The following is a 13,243-nucleotide window of genomic DNA, read 5'->3' as shown; positions in this document are numbered from 1 at the left end:
CTTTAAGATTGCATTATATAATAAGTGCAGACACCTGAGACAGTTCTTGGAGCAATGCGATTGCTCAGTAGACCTTAGTATTCTATTCTGTCAGCTTCCTTTCCTGTCTTTAGGAGCAAGGGTCTGATATTATATGCTATGCTTCCGTGTTAGTAACATCCCTTTTATTGTTTTTCTTTTTCCTGAAGAGGAAAAATAGTTTATTACAAGTTCTTCAAATGGAAGACTCTTTAAGCCTGATGCAATCAATCTCATAGACACTAGACGTACAACGGCACGTATAAGTTACATGTAAGATCTCGGGTCACTCAGACATCCAAGGAAGGAAGTTGCCAACATCTGTAGTTCTGCTGGAAACAGTGAATGTTTTGGACCATTCATCATTGTGATCCCTTTTATTGTTGAAAGTGAGAACTGTACAGACTTTATGATTTGGAACCAGTTTTATCGATGCTATCACAAATCAATCATATGCTGGGATTTAAGAGATTCTAGAAAACTTACCCTGTTTCCTGCCTGATGTTTATTAATTAAGGATTCATTTCCTTTGTTTTAAAATATAAATACTTCTTGAAGTTTTATTACATCCCATTAGCCATCGGTCCTTTACACCTTAATGTAAATGAGTTTCTGAGTTCTGTAGATTGTCGGAGCCCAGAACATTAAAATAATCTGATTTTTTTTTTTTTGCAGTAAAGTAAAACTGACAGGATAACATGGCAACAGAGTAGCAGAAAATAATATCGGTAAAAATACACTGCAACTTATTAAGCTTTTATGTTGCATTATGCACAGTGCTTAGTGTCTATATATTATATCATTTAATCCTCAAAACAATCCCAGGAGGAGGTGTAATCTCAATCTAAATAATAGGAATTCGGTTGAGAGAGAGTAATCTGTTCAAAGTTAGATCAAATACACATTAGAATCAGAATTCTCTTGTGCTCTTAACCATTGCATACCTAAAGCTATCATATCCCAAGAGCATTCATGGAGAACGTTCAACCACTTGCCATATATATATATATATATATTTTTTTGGTACGCGTGTCTCTCACTGTTGTGGCCTCTCCCGCTGCAGAGCACAGGCTCCGGACGCGCAGGCTCAGCGGCCATGGCTCACGGGCCCAGCCGCTCCGTGGCATGTGGGATCTTCCCAGACCGGGGCACGAACCCGTGTCCCCTGCATCGGCAGGTGGACTCTCAACCACTGCGCCACCAGGGGAGCCCTAATATAATCTGATTTTTGAATATTAGGGGATAAGAAAGGACTGGTTTTGAGCTATAACTCAAATACTTCTAGATAGACGAGAAAGAGTAGCAGCATGTCACAAGCAGTCATGTGAGGGCCCCAGGGGAAGAGTGAAATTTAAGAGATTATTGAAAACAAAACTTACCTTCTTTATAGTTTTAGTTAACAGTATGGTTGCATTTTGTACTGTATATTTCTGTAAGATTTTTGATTATTTTAGATACCATGAGCATTCAAGTCTGCCAGAAGAAAACATAATTTGGGATGGTAAATATATCACTGTATTCAGCTAGAAAAACAGAACTAAGCACATATAAGCTGTCTTGCTGTGCTTCTTAATGTTCACTGTGGGTTTCTCCATATTAAAGGTGGCTGGCTGGTGTGTATTTCTAAGGGGAAAGACTCTGGCAGACACATGGAGGGGGCTTTCCTGGCCTCCTGTAGATGCAGCCCCAAGTACCACAAGTATCTACTGAGTAGCTATTTGTCCACAATAACCCAAACCACTGTCCAGAAGCAATGAAATAATTTTAAAGGTCACTTAGTCTGCATTTAATCAAGTCTGTTTTCATCTTTGACTCCTAGTGTTACTTGGTGATGTTCATAAAACACAGATATTTGCTATAGCAACTGCCGCAGTCTAACACAGCAGGGCGGATGGACTGGCCAGATTATTTTCATTCACGAAGGAGTTCCCTCCCCTACCTTTAAGAAATGATACCTATGACCTATTTTAGATCAAAAGAAGGAACCGAAACAAGACAGGTAGGAGGGGCAAAGACAAGTTATAACCAAGATTCACACTTCCACAAACAAGAGGATAATCACAATTACAGAGATTCTCCCCAAAGAGTGAGGGGTATGAGCCCCACATCAGGGTCCCCAGCCCAGGGGTCCTGTACCAGGAGGACAAAACCCCAGAATGTCTGGCTTTGAAAGCCAGCAGGGCTTGCATATGGGAGATCCAGAAGTCTGTAGGACACAGAGACTCCACTTTAAAGGGCAAACACAAAATCTCACATGTTCTGAGTTCCAGTGCAGAGGCAGCAATTTGAAAGAAGCCTGGGTCAGATACATCTGTTGATCTTGGACAGGAAGGAAGCCACTGGGATACCCCCTGGAGACATAGATGCTGACAGCAGCAATTTTTAGGGTACTCATTCTACCACAAGGACACTCCATTTCAGTGTCCTTTCTGTAGCTGGTTAGTACCAGGGGGTTACCTTCCTACCAGCAAGCCAACAAGAGTCCTGGGAAACCTGGGCCAAGCAACCAATCATGCCAGAACCTGGACCCATCCTCCGGCAGGCTGGCATCAGCTCCAGGACCCACCAGTCCCCCAGGAAGCTGCCTCAGGACACAATCCTGCCTGCCAGTGGGCTGACAGCAGCCCCAGCCCTCGCCCTCCACCCCCAGGCCCTTTACCAGCCATGCCAGGACACAGGCCCACCTACTAGTGGGTCAGCAGCCACTGAATGAGGCGGGGCCTGGCAGCCAACTAGCCAAGGCCCAGCCCCACCTACCAGCACATGCATAGTGGTTGGCTCTGCCACTACAGAAAGGTGCATACAGTCCACATAGAGGGAACCCCTAGAGCATATAACTCTAGTGGCCAGAGGGAAGTGAGCTGCTGGGCCCATAGGACATCTCCTACATAAGGTCACTTCTCCAAGATTAGGAAATGTAACCTATCTACCAAATACATAGAAATAAACACAGAGAATTTCAGAAAATGAGGTGGGAGAAGAATATGTTCCAAACAAAAGAACAAGACAAAACTTCAGAAGAACTAAGCAAAGTGGAGATAAGCAATCCATCCAATAAAGAGTTCAAGGTAGTGATCATAAAGATACACAATGAACTCAGGGAAGAATTGATGAACACAGTGAAAAGTTTAACAAAGATTTAGAAACTATAGAGAAGAACCATACAGAGCTGAGGAATACCGTAACTGAAATAAAAAATACACTAGAAGGCATCAACAGTAAATTAGATGATGCAGAGGAATGGGTCAGTAAGCTAGAAGACAGAGTAGTGGAAACCACCCAAGCAGAAAAGAAAAAAGACTATTTAAAAAATGAAGATAATTTTAGAGACTTTGGGGACAATATCAAGTGTACTAACATACACATTCTAGATGTCCCAGTAGAAGAGAGAGAGAAAGAGGTGGAGAACTTATTGGAAGAAATAATAGTTGAAAACATCCATAATCTGAGAAAAGAAACAGACATCCAGGCCTGAGAAGAACAGAGAGTCCCAAGCAAGATGAACCCAAAGAGTCCACACCAAGATACATTATAAATAAAACGGCAAAAATTAAAGATAAAGGGAGAATTCTCAAAGGATTGAGAGAAAAGCAGCTAGTTAAGTACAAGGGAATTCCCGTAAGACAGTCAGCAAACTCTTAAGGAGAAATTCTGCATGCCAGAATGGTGTGGCACAAAATATTGAAAGTGGTAAAAGACAAAAACCCCTACAAACAAGAATATTCTATCCAGCAAGGCTGTCATTCAGATTGGAAATACAGATAAATAATTTTACACACAAGCAAAATATACAAGAGTTCAGCACCACTAAGCTGGCATTATAAGAAATGTTCAAAGAATTTCTCTAAGCTGAAAAGAAAAGACCATAACTAGAAATACAAAAATTACAAAAAAAAACTCATACGTAAAGGCAAAGATACAGTAAATGTAGTAGATCAACAACTCATAAAGCTAATACGGAGGTTATAAGACAAAAATAGTAAAATCATCTGTATCCACAATAAGTAAAGGGATACACCAAACAAAAAATGTAAAATATGATGTTGAAAACATTGAACGTGGGGAGAGTAAGTATGAAGGGTAGTTAGAAGGTTTTTGAACTTAAGGGACCATTAACTTAAAATAATCATATATATACACAGATTATTACATATGAACCTCATGGTAACCACCAACCAAAGCTATATAACAAAACTGTATAACAACAACACAACAAAAAGAAAGGAATCCCAAACGTAAGACTAACTATAGTCATCAAATCACAAGGGGAGCGAGCAGGGGAGAGAAGAGCAGAAGAAGAAAGGAACAAAGAATAACTCCAAAATCAAGCAGAAAACGATGAACAAAATGGCAATAAGTACATACCTATCAATAATTACCTTAAATGTAAATGAACTAATGCTCCAATCAAAAGACATGGAGTGGCTGAGTGGATAAAAAATCAAGACTGATATATATGCTGCCTACAAGAGGCTCAGTGCAGATCTAAAGACACACAGACTGAAAGTGAGAGTATGGAAAAGGTATTCCATGCAAACAGAAATGAAAAGAAATCTGGGGTAGTGATGCTTATATCAGATAAAATAGACTTTATTTATTTTCAAGATTACAACACTTGTTTTATTGGGAAAAGTTCATATTGAAAACTACAATTGCTCACTCTTACAACTTATAAAATAATAATTTGATATATAAAATGAATTGTTTTCATTATGTAAGTACAAAGGGTAAAAAAAAACCCATATGGTGTATCATATATTTGCCATTCAGATAAATCTCACATCCCTGAATTCTCCTGTTGTATGTTTTGCATCAGATTTTAAAAATCTCTTTGTCAAGGAAAACCAGGTTTTTAACTAGATTAAGTTTTTGTTTATAGTTGCAATCTATTAGAAGCTGTGTCTATATGATTAGAGCCCAGTCAAAACTAAGATAAAAAACTCAAGCCATTTCTTCTCTTTAGCCTTTTTTAATGTTACTTTTGTCATAGGAACCAACCGCTGATGCTTTACTGAACAGCCTAATCCTATCCATCAGTCATGACCAGTCCATCTTTCAATCTCATCTATTCTGGTACTAAATACACACATACACACACACACACACACACACACACACACACACAAAACAGTACAGATTTATTAGTATAGCATTTTCCCATACTCCAACCCTATAAACCACTTTAAATGAGAAAATTTTATCTTAAAATTTTACTACTTAAGGAGGCCTTGCTACTGCAACAGGCTATGGCCATGACAAAATACTTTTCCTCAATGCCATATCAAGTTAACATGAAGCTTAGAAAGAAGTCACTTGTTAACGTTATTAATTAGAAATTCTCACAAGTAATACACATTTAAGAAATATTTTTGCTTCTTTAAATAGCTGGAGGCTTGAAAAATATTTATTTATTGTACTTCTTTTAGAATATTGGGTCAGTAACAATTTTTTCCTAATATCTCCCTCTTTTCCTTAGTGCTTAATAGACCTAGTCCATTCCATCTGGGAAAAACAAAAACTTGATTAGGTTACTCAAATTGCTGAAGCCTTCTTATTTTTACCTTATAAAGTGGTATGTCTAATATTCACATTCTTTTACAAATGCAGTATAAATGGTATAGATAGTTATAAGAAAATATTGGCATCTTATAGATAATTAGTTAGAGGAGTAAGTCTTGTTTAACTCTACAAGACACATGTAAAATATGAATATAAAACTATAACACCATTTAAGAAACATTTTCTCCCGAATTATTTTAGCACTTTGCCTAGTTTAACTCTATGAACATTGCCATAAAAATAAGTTCAAATTATTCTGAGGAAAACAGTTTCTTTGTAGTCCATCTCAGTAGCAGTGATTTTCTTCTGCTCATTTCCCAACTTAGGTGGATGTGTACAAATACCTGGGCTTGGCATTTCCCTGAAGGCCATCTTCATAGTTGGGAAATTATCCATCAGGATAATTGTGGCTGCCCATCTGAAGACTTAGGCCCAGTTATAGATGTAGTGACAGGAGGGTTGGTATGAGGTTGAAAGTCTAGGTGTACTTCACGTGGTAAATTACAAGGGAGATGATCTGGAACACAGCAGCCAGGGCCAGGAGGCCACCATTCAGTCTCAGAAGGACAAGCATTTGGGATCCACAGAGGGCAAAGAAGGAGAGGATGAAACAGATCACCAGGATGATAAAGCTGCAGAAGGGCTTGGTGGCAGCTCCCCTTCCCCACACGTACATCATGACGATCTGGCAGCCATCCTTGTAAGACCTGCTGTAGCCACCCTTGTGGAAATATCACCATCACAGTGAGAACGTGTGGATATTGTCACCCAACTTAAGCCAGCTGTGGCTGGCCATCAAGATGATGTCAAAGGCGATGGTGCTTAGCAGAAGCAGGTGCTGGCTAGGCTGCAGGACAGCATCATGTCAGTGCCAGTGTGGAGGAGAGGAGTACATGGGGATCAGACACCACTGGAGAGTGGCCCATGAGTGTGGGCAGCACAACAAAAAGGCCAGAATAGACTTTAAAACAAAGTCTGTAACAAGAGACAAAGAAGGACATCACATAATGATAAAGGGATCAATCCAACAAGAAAATATAACAATTGTAAATATATATGCACCCAACATAGAAGCACATAAATACATAAAGAAAATATTAACAAACATAAAGGGAGAAATTGAAAGTAACAGAATAATTGTAAGAGACTTTAACTCTCACATACATCAATGGACAGATCATCCAGATAAAAATACAATAAGGATATATTGGCCTTAAATGACACATTAGATCAGATGGAATATATATAGAGTGTATATATATATATATATATATATATATATATATATATAACATTCCATTCCAAAGCAGCAGAATACACATTCTTTTCAAATGCACATAGGGCATTCTCTGGGATAGATCACATGATAGGCCACAAAACATATCTCAGTAAATTTAAGAAGACTGAAATCATAGCAAGCATCCTATCTGACTGCAAGTGCATAAGACCAGATATCAACTACAAAAAAAAGTGGAAAAAACAAACATGTGGAATCAAAAAATTTGCTACTAAGCAACCAGTGGGGTCTTTGAAAAGTCAAAGAGAAAATAAAGAAATACCTTGAGTTAAATAAAAATGGAAACACAACATTCCAAAATGTATGGGATTTAGCAAAAGCAATTCAAAGAGGAAAATTAGAGCAAAACAAGCCTACCTCAGGAAATAAGAAAAATCTTAAATAAGTGACTTAACCTTACACCTAAAAAAACAAGAAAAGGAAGAACAAAAAAACCCCAAAGTTAGTAGAAGGAAGGAAATTATATTGATCAGAGTAGAAATAAAGAGACTAAATAAACAGGAGAAAGGATCAATGAAACTAAGAGGTGGTTCTTTGAAAAGATGAACAAAGTTAATAAAGCTTTAGACCAACTAATTAAAAAAAGAGGACCCAAATAAATAAAGTCAGAAATGAGAGAGAAGTTACAACTGACACCACAGAAATGCAAAGGATCAAAGATACTACTACGAACAATTCTATGCCTACAAATTGGAACAACTAGAAAAATGGATGAATTCCTGGAAACATACAATCTCCCAAGACTGAATTAAGAAGAAATAAAGAATATGAATAGAATGATTACCAGTAGTGACATTGAATCAGTAATCAAAAAACTCCTAACAAACAAAAGTCCAGGAACAGAGGGCTTCACAGGTAAATTCTATCAAACATTTAAAGAAGAGTTAACACTTACCCTTATCAAACTTTTCCAGAAAATTGAAGAGGAAGAATCACCTCCAAACTCATTCTATAAGGCCAGCATCACCCTGATAATGAAACCAGATAAAGACACCACACACACACACAAAAATACAGGCCAATATCATTGATGAATATAAATGCAAAAATCCTCAACAAAATATTAGCAAACCAAATTTAACAACACATGAAAAAGCTCATACACCATGATCAAGTGGAATTTATCTCAGAGATCCAAGGATAATTCAATATCTACAAATCAATCAATTCAGTACACCACATTAACAAAAGGAAGGATAAAAATCACATGATCATCTCAATAGATGCAGAAAAAGCTTTTGGCAGAATTCAACATCCATTTATAATAAAAATCTCAAAAAAGTGGGTAGTAAGGGAACATACCTCAATATAGTAAAGGCCACATATGACTAACCCACAGCCAACATCATGCTCAATGGTGAAAAGCTGAAAGCATTTTCTCTAAGATCAGGAATAAGAAAAGGTTGCCCATTCTCACCACTTGTTTTCAACATAGTACTGGATATTCTAGCCACAGTAATCAAACAAGAAAAAAAAAATGTAAGAAATCCAAATTGGAAAGGAATACATAAAATGTCACTGTTTGCAGAAGACATGATACTATATATAGAAATCTTAAAGACACCAACGAAAAACTATTAGAAACAGTAAATATTTCAGTAAAGTTTCAGGATACAAAATTAATATACAGAAATTGATTTTATATATATATATTTTGGTTATATTTCTTTACAGTAACAATGAATTAGCAGAAAGAGAAATTAAGAAAACCATCCCATTTATAATTGCATCAAAAGAATAAAATACCTAAGAGTAAATTTAACCAAGGAGGTGAGAGACCTGTGCTTTGAAAACCATAAGATGTCAAAACAAGTTGAAATTGACACAAACATATGGAAACATATACCATGCTCATGAATTGGAAGAATTAATATTATTAAAAAGGGGCATTGGCAATCTACAGATTCAATACAATCCCTATCATAATACCAATGACTTTTTTCAAAGAACTAGAACAAATAATTCTAAAATTTGTATGGGAACACAAAAGATCCTGAATGGCCAAAACAATCTTGAGAAAGAAGAACAAAACTAGAGGTACCCTGCTCCCTGATTTCAAACTATACTCCAAAGCTACAGTAATTAAAACAGTATGGTGTTGGCACAAAACAAACACATAAATTAATGGAACATATTAAAGAGACCAGAAATAAACCCACACATATATGGGCAATTAATCTATGGCAAAGAATGCAAGAATACACAATGGGGAAAAGACAGGCTCTTATATAAACGGTGTTGGGAAAACTAGGCAGCTACATGCAAATGAATCAAACTGGACTACTTTCTCACACTATATGCAAAAATAAACTATAAATGGACTAACAACTAAAATGTAAGACCTAAATCCATAAAACTCCTAGAAGAAAACATTGGCAGTATGCTCTTTGATATTTATCTTAGCAATAGTTTTTTGGATATGTCTCTTCTGGTAAGGGAAACAAAAACAAAAATACATAAATAGTTTTCACCAAACTAAAAAACATTTGCACAGCAAAGGAAATTATCAATAAAACAACAAGGCCACTGACTGAATGGAAGAAGATATTAACAGGTGATATATCTGATAAGGGATTAATATCCAAAATATACAAAGAACACTTACAACTCAATATCAAAAAATCAGGGGCTTCCCTGGTGGCGCAGTGGTTGAGAGTCCACCTGCCGATGCAGGGGACACAGGTTCGTGCCCTGGTCCGGGAAGATCCCACATGCCGTGGAGCGGCTGGGCCCGTGAGCCATGGCCGCTGAGCCTGCACGTCCGGAGCCTGTTCTCCACAATGGGAGAGGCCACAACAGTGAGAGGCCCGTGTACCGAAAAAAAAAAAAAAAAAAATCAAACAACTCCGTTAAAAAACAGGCTGAGATGCAAGAGGGAAGAGATAGGGGAACATATGTATATGTATAACTGATTCACTTTGTTATAAAGCAGAAACTAACACACCATTGTAAAGCAATTGTACTCCAATAAAGATGGAAAAAAAAAAAGGCTGAGGACCTGAAGAGACATTCTTACTAAGAAGACATACAGATGGCCAACAGGCACATGAAAAGATGCTCAACATTACTTATCATCAGGGAAATGCAAATCAAAGTCACAATGAACTACAACCTCACAAAAAGACATCAGATGATTAACAACAAAAAGATAAGAAATAACAAGTATTGGTAAAGGTGTGGCGAAAAGAGTACCCTTGTGCACCGTTAATCAAAATGTAAATTGGTACAGACACAATGGAAAACAGTATGGAGGTTACTGAAAAAAGTAAAAGTAAAACTACCATACAATCCAGCAATTCCACTTTTGGGTATCTTTCTGAAGAAAACAAAAACACTAATTTGAGAAGATATAATCACCATTATGTTCATTGCAGCATTATTTACAACAGTCGAGATATGGAAGCAACCTGTGTCCATTGATAAAGAAGAGGTTGTGTGTGTGCGTGTGTGTGTGCGTGTATAGGTATATGGATATACAAATATATTAACATTTTTTTATTAGATTCTTTACGGAGCTCCCCAGAAAGCTAAGAATAATTGTTAACAGAGAGCAAGAAAATGTAGGGTTATTGAAAAATGTGGTTGAAATGCTAAACCCCTCCTCTTCCTCATTCTTCAAGTCCCGGTCACCTTTGAGAATCTTTTCGGATTCTTCCAGATGGAGGTATTTGTCTTGCATTTATGCTGTGTTTGCAGTCTTTCTACCACATGCTGCGTGGATGGTAATGCTGCAGGTGTACAGATGGGTTTTCTGGAGTGTTCAACAGTATCTTAAGAGAATATAAGGTGAACTTGGCCCGCACATTCTTCCTTTCTTAGAGGTTTTAGTGTTCTTCACCATTGCATTCCAGAGCCTGGCACAGTGCTTTGCACTTTGTAGGAACTACTTAAGTGCTCAGTAAATGAATGCATGAAGAATGAATGAATGAATGTTTCACCTTGCAGGATAATGCTTAGTAAAATATTTTTCAACCACATAGTTTTGTAAAAGTCTTTTAGTTAAAAGCGTACAAGTGAAAGAAAAATGTGTTACCTTAAAAGAGAAACTGCCTATCTGTTCTTAACAAACTACTGCAAGATGCTGAATCGTCAAAAAAGGCTAAGTGATATTACTTACTCAGGATGAAAAGTGCACTAATACATTCTAAGAAGATTTTCAACAGGAAAGTTCACAATTTAAGGTCATGGTACTTTAAGAGCCAAATACCTCTCAGCACCAGAAAGCAAAGTTAAATGGGCAACCTCATTTTCTATGCTTTCTGCACAATTGTACTTCCATTGTCATTAATGTTTTAAATACAAATTTCCATACACTGGTCCTTCATGGGATCACATTTTCCTTCTAGAAATGCCTACTGTACTTTTGCACAGGATGGTGAAGGAAGATTTTTCTGAAGGGATGAGGTTATGATGAACTAAATGAGTCGTATGGAGGGAAGCCTAAAGCAGGAGGGAAGCTTGGCAGGAGCTAGGGTGGGAAGGCCATGCCCCCCAGAAGGAAGGCATTGTTCTGGCTCTTGTGTCCTTCCCACTGAGTCCCTACTATTCAATGGGAATTGTGGTGAGGAAGAGCCTGGTGCAGCCATGTGGGTTGGCAGTTCATAGGTCCAGAGGTAGAGACAGTAGACTTTTATGGGCATAAGACCTCAGTCTGGCCCAAAAGATAAAGGTTTCTGATCCCTGTTCTATGTAATAAAGCCCTTACATCCTTTCAGACAAACATAACTAGCCCAAGTATCTCCCTTTACTCATTTGCAAAATAAACAATTCTTCAATTAGAATACAAAATCATTTTTTTTTTGTTAGGCACATTTATGTCCACAAAGGCCAAGCTTTCATGTAAGGTTAGGATAATTTTTTTCAAATAATTTGGGCATTAATACAATAACAATAACAACAACAGATTTTGATAGCCTGAATAACTAAATTTGCAGTTTGCATTGATTGAATTCACTGGATAAGTGCACATTTCTCTTCTTTCTCCTCTTGTGGACCCGCAGCAGAGTCTTTGAACAAATGTTAAATGATGGAAAACTTTGGTTTATTGTGTAATTCAATAGCCCAGCATTAGAGCTGCTCATTAGGAGGTTGTAAGATGCAGTGACAAGGAAAATTACAACTTTCTTGTGCTGACTGGCACAAACAGTGAAATTAATTCCTGTTGTCCCTCAGTCATACAGAAGTATGAAGTTGCCATGCAAGGATCAAACTGAAGATTTTTTTAGGGGGAAACAATAGAAAAGGGGAAAAAGAGAAAGATTGTGACAGAAGATTACGTTTATTGTGACAAGCTTTATCGCTCCAATATCAAGTTCGCTCCTTGGGGCTGAGTGAAGAGAAGAAAGAAGTACGGAGGCGAGAACCAATAAGAAAAGCTGTGTGATGGGAGCAGCAATATTTCCAATCATTTATCATTGACACTCCCAAATGAGTGTTTGGGAATTAAATTATCTTGTCATTTCCCTAAGGATTGAAGTCATGAGTAATGAAAAAAGAAATCAAACTCACACCCTCTTCTCTGTAAAATCAGCCTGTTATTCAAGCAAGTGAAGTCCATATCACGGCTGGTTCTAAATACAGGATTGCTTCATTACTTCTTAAACTCCCTGTCACGTATATCGGTTCTTGCTGAAAACATCAGATAAGATGGCTATCTGGATTCCCTGGTTTTGAATACTGCTCTGTGTAAATAATATGCTTGCCATTTCTAAACACATGGGGACCCCAATAAAGAATTTTATTTGATAAACAGTGGATTTATTTTTATACCAAGAGACATTTTTTCTTTTGGAATTGTGGATATATAAAAATCTCGATTCCTCCATTCCATTCCAAGTGCCAGCAATTATTCAGTACACAGTGAGGCACTATGCTGATGGTTTTACATGCATCATCTCACTGAATCTTCTTAAGGATATTTAGGTGGTATTGCTATGCTCTTTGACAGTCCCATCTCCAGCTGTACCTTCTCAATGTACCTGACGCCCAGACATATTAAATGTCCTAGTCCTTGAAATACACATATCATTTCCCATTTGCTACTCCCTCTTGCTATTGGACCTGGGAATGTCTACTTATCTTCTGTTTGATGCTCCTAGGCAGAACTGGTTACTGATTCCCTTTGCTCTCCTACCAACTTACAAAAGCCTCTGATTCCATTATATTGTATTTTTACTTATGTGTCTATATCTTGAAGTGGATTTAACACTTTTAAGGACGTGGATTATTATTTATTTATCTTTATAACTCCATGGCCTTAGCAGAGGTTCTGACCTATAAAGGATACTCTATAAATGTTTAGTAAATTGTTAAATAGTTGCAGTTAGTTTCATTGATTTATTAATGTCCTTGCATTAGCATCTAAATTTA

General features: G+C 37.3%; 1 pseudogene; it reads right to left on the bottom strand.

The window, feature by feature from the left end:
* Positions 1–5,899: 5,899 nt before the first annotated feature.
* On the bottom strand, positions 5,900–12,909 carry LOC101331641 (p53 apoptosis effector related to PMP-22 pseudogene; annotated as a pseudogene).
* Between the last annotated feature and the right edge of the window lie 334 nt (positions 12,910–13,243).

The sequence above is a fragment of the Tursiops truncatus genome, chromosome 12, assembly GCF_011762595.2.
Source record: "Tursiops truncatus isolate mTurTru1 chromosome 12, mTurTru1.mat.Y, whole genome shotgun sequence".
Taxonomy (NCBI): domain Eukaryota; kingdom Metazoa; phylum Chordata; class Mammalia; order Artiodactyla; family Delphinidae; genus Tursiops; species Tursiops truncatus.
This window is presented reverse-complemented; position numbering and strand designations above follow the sequence as displayed.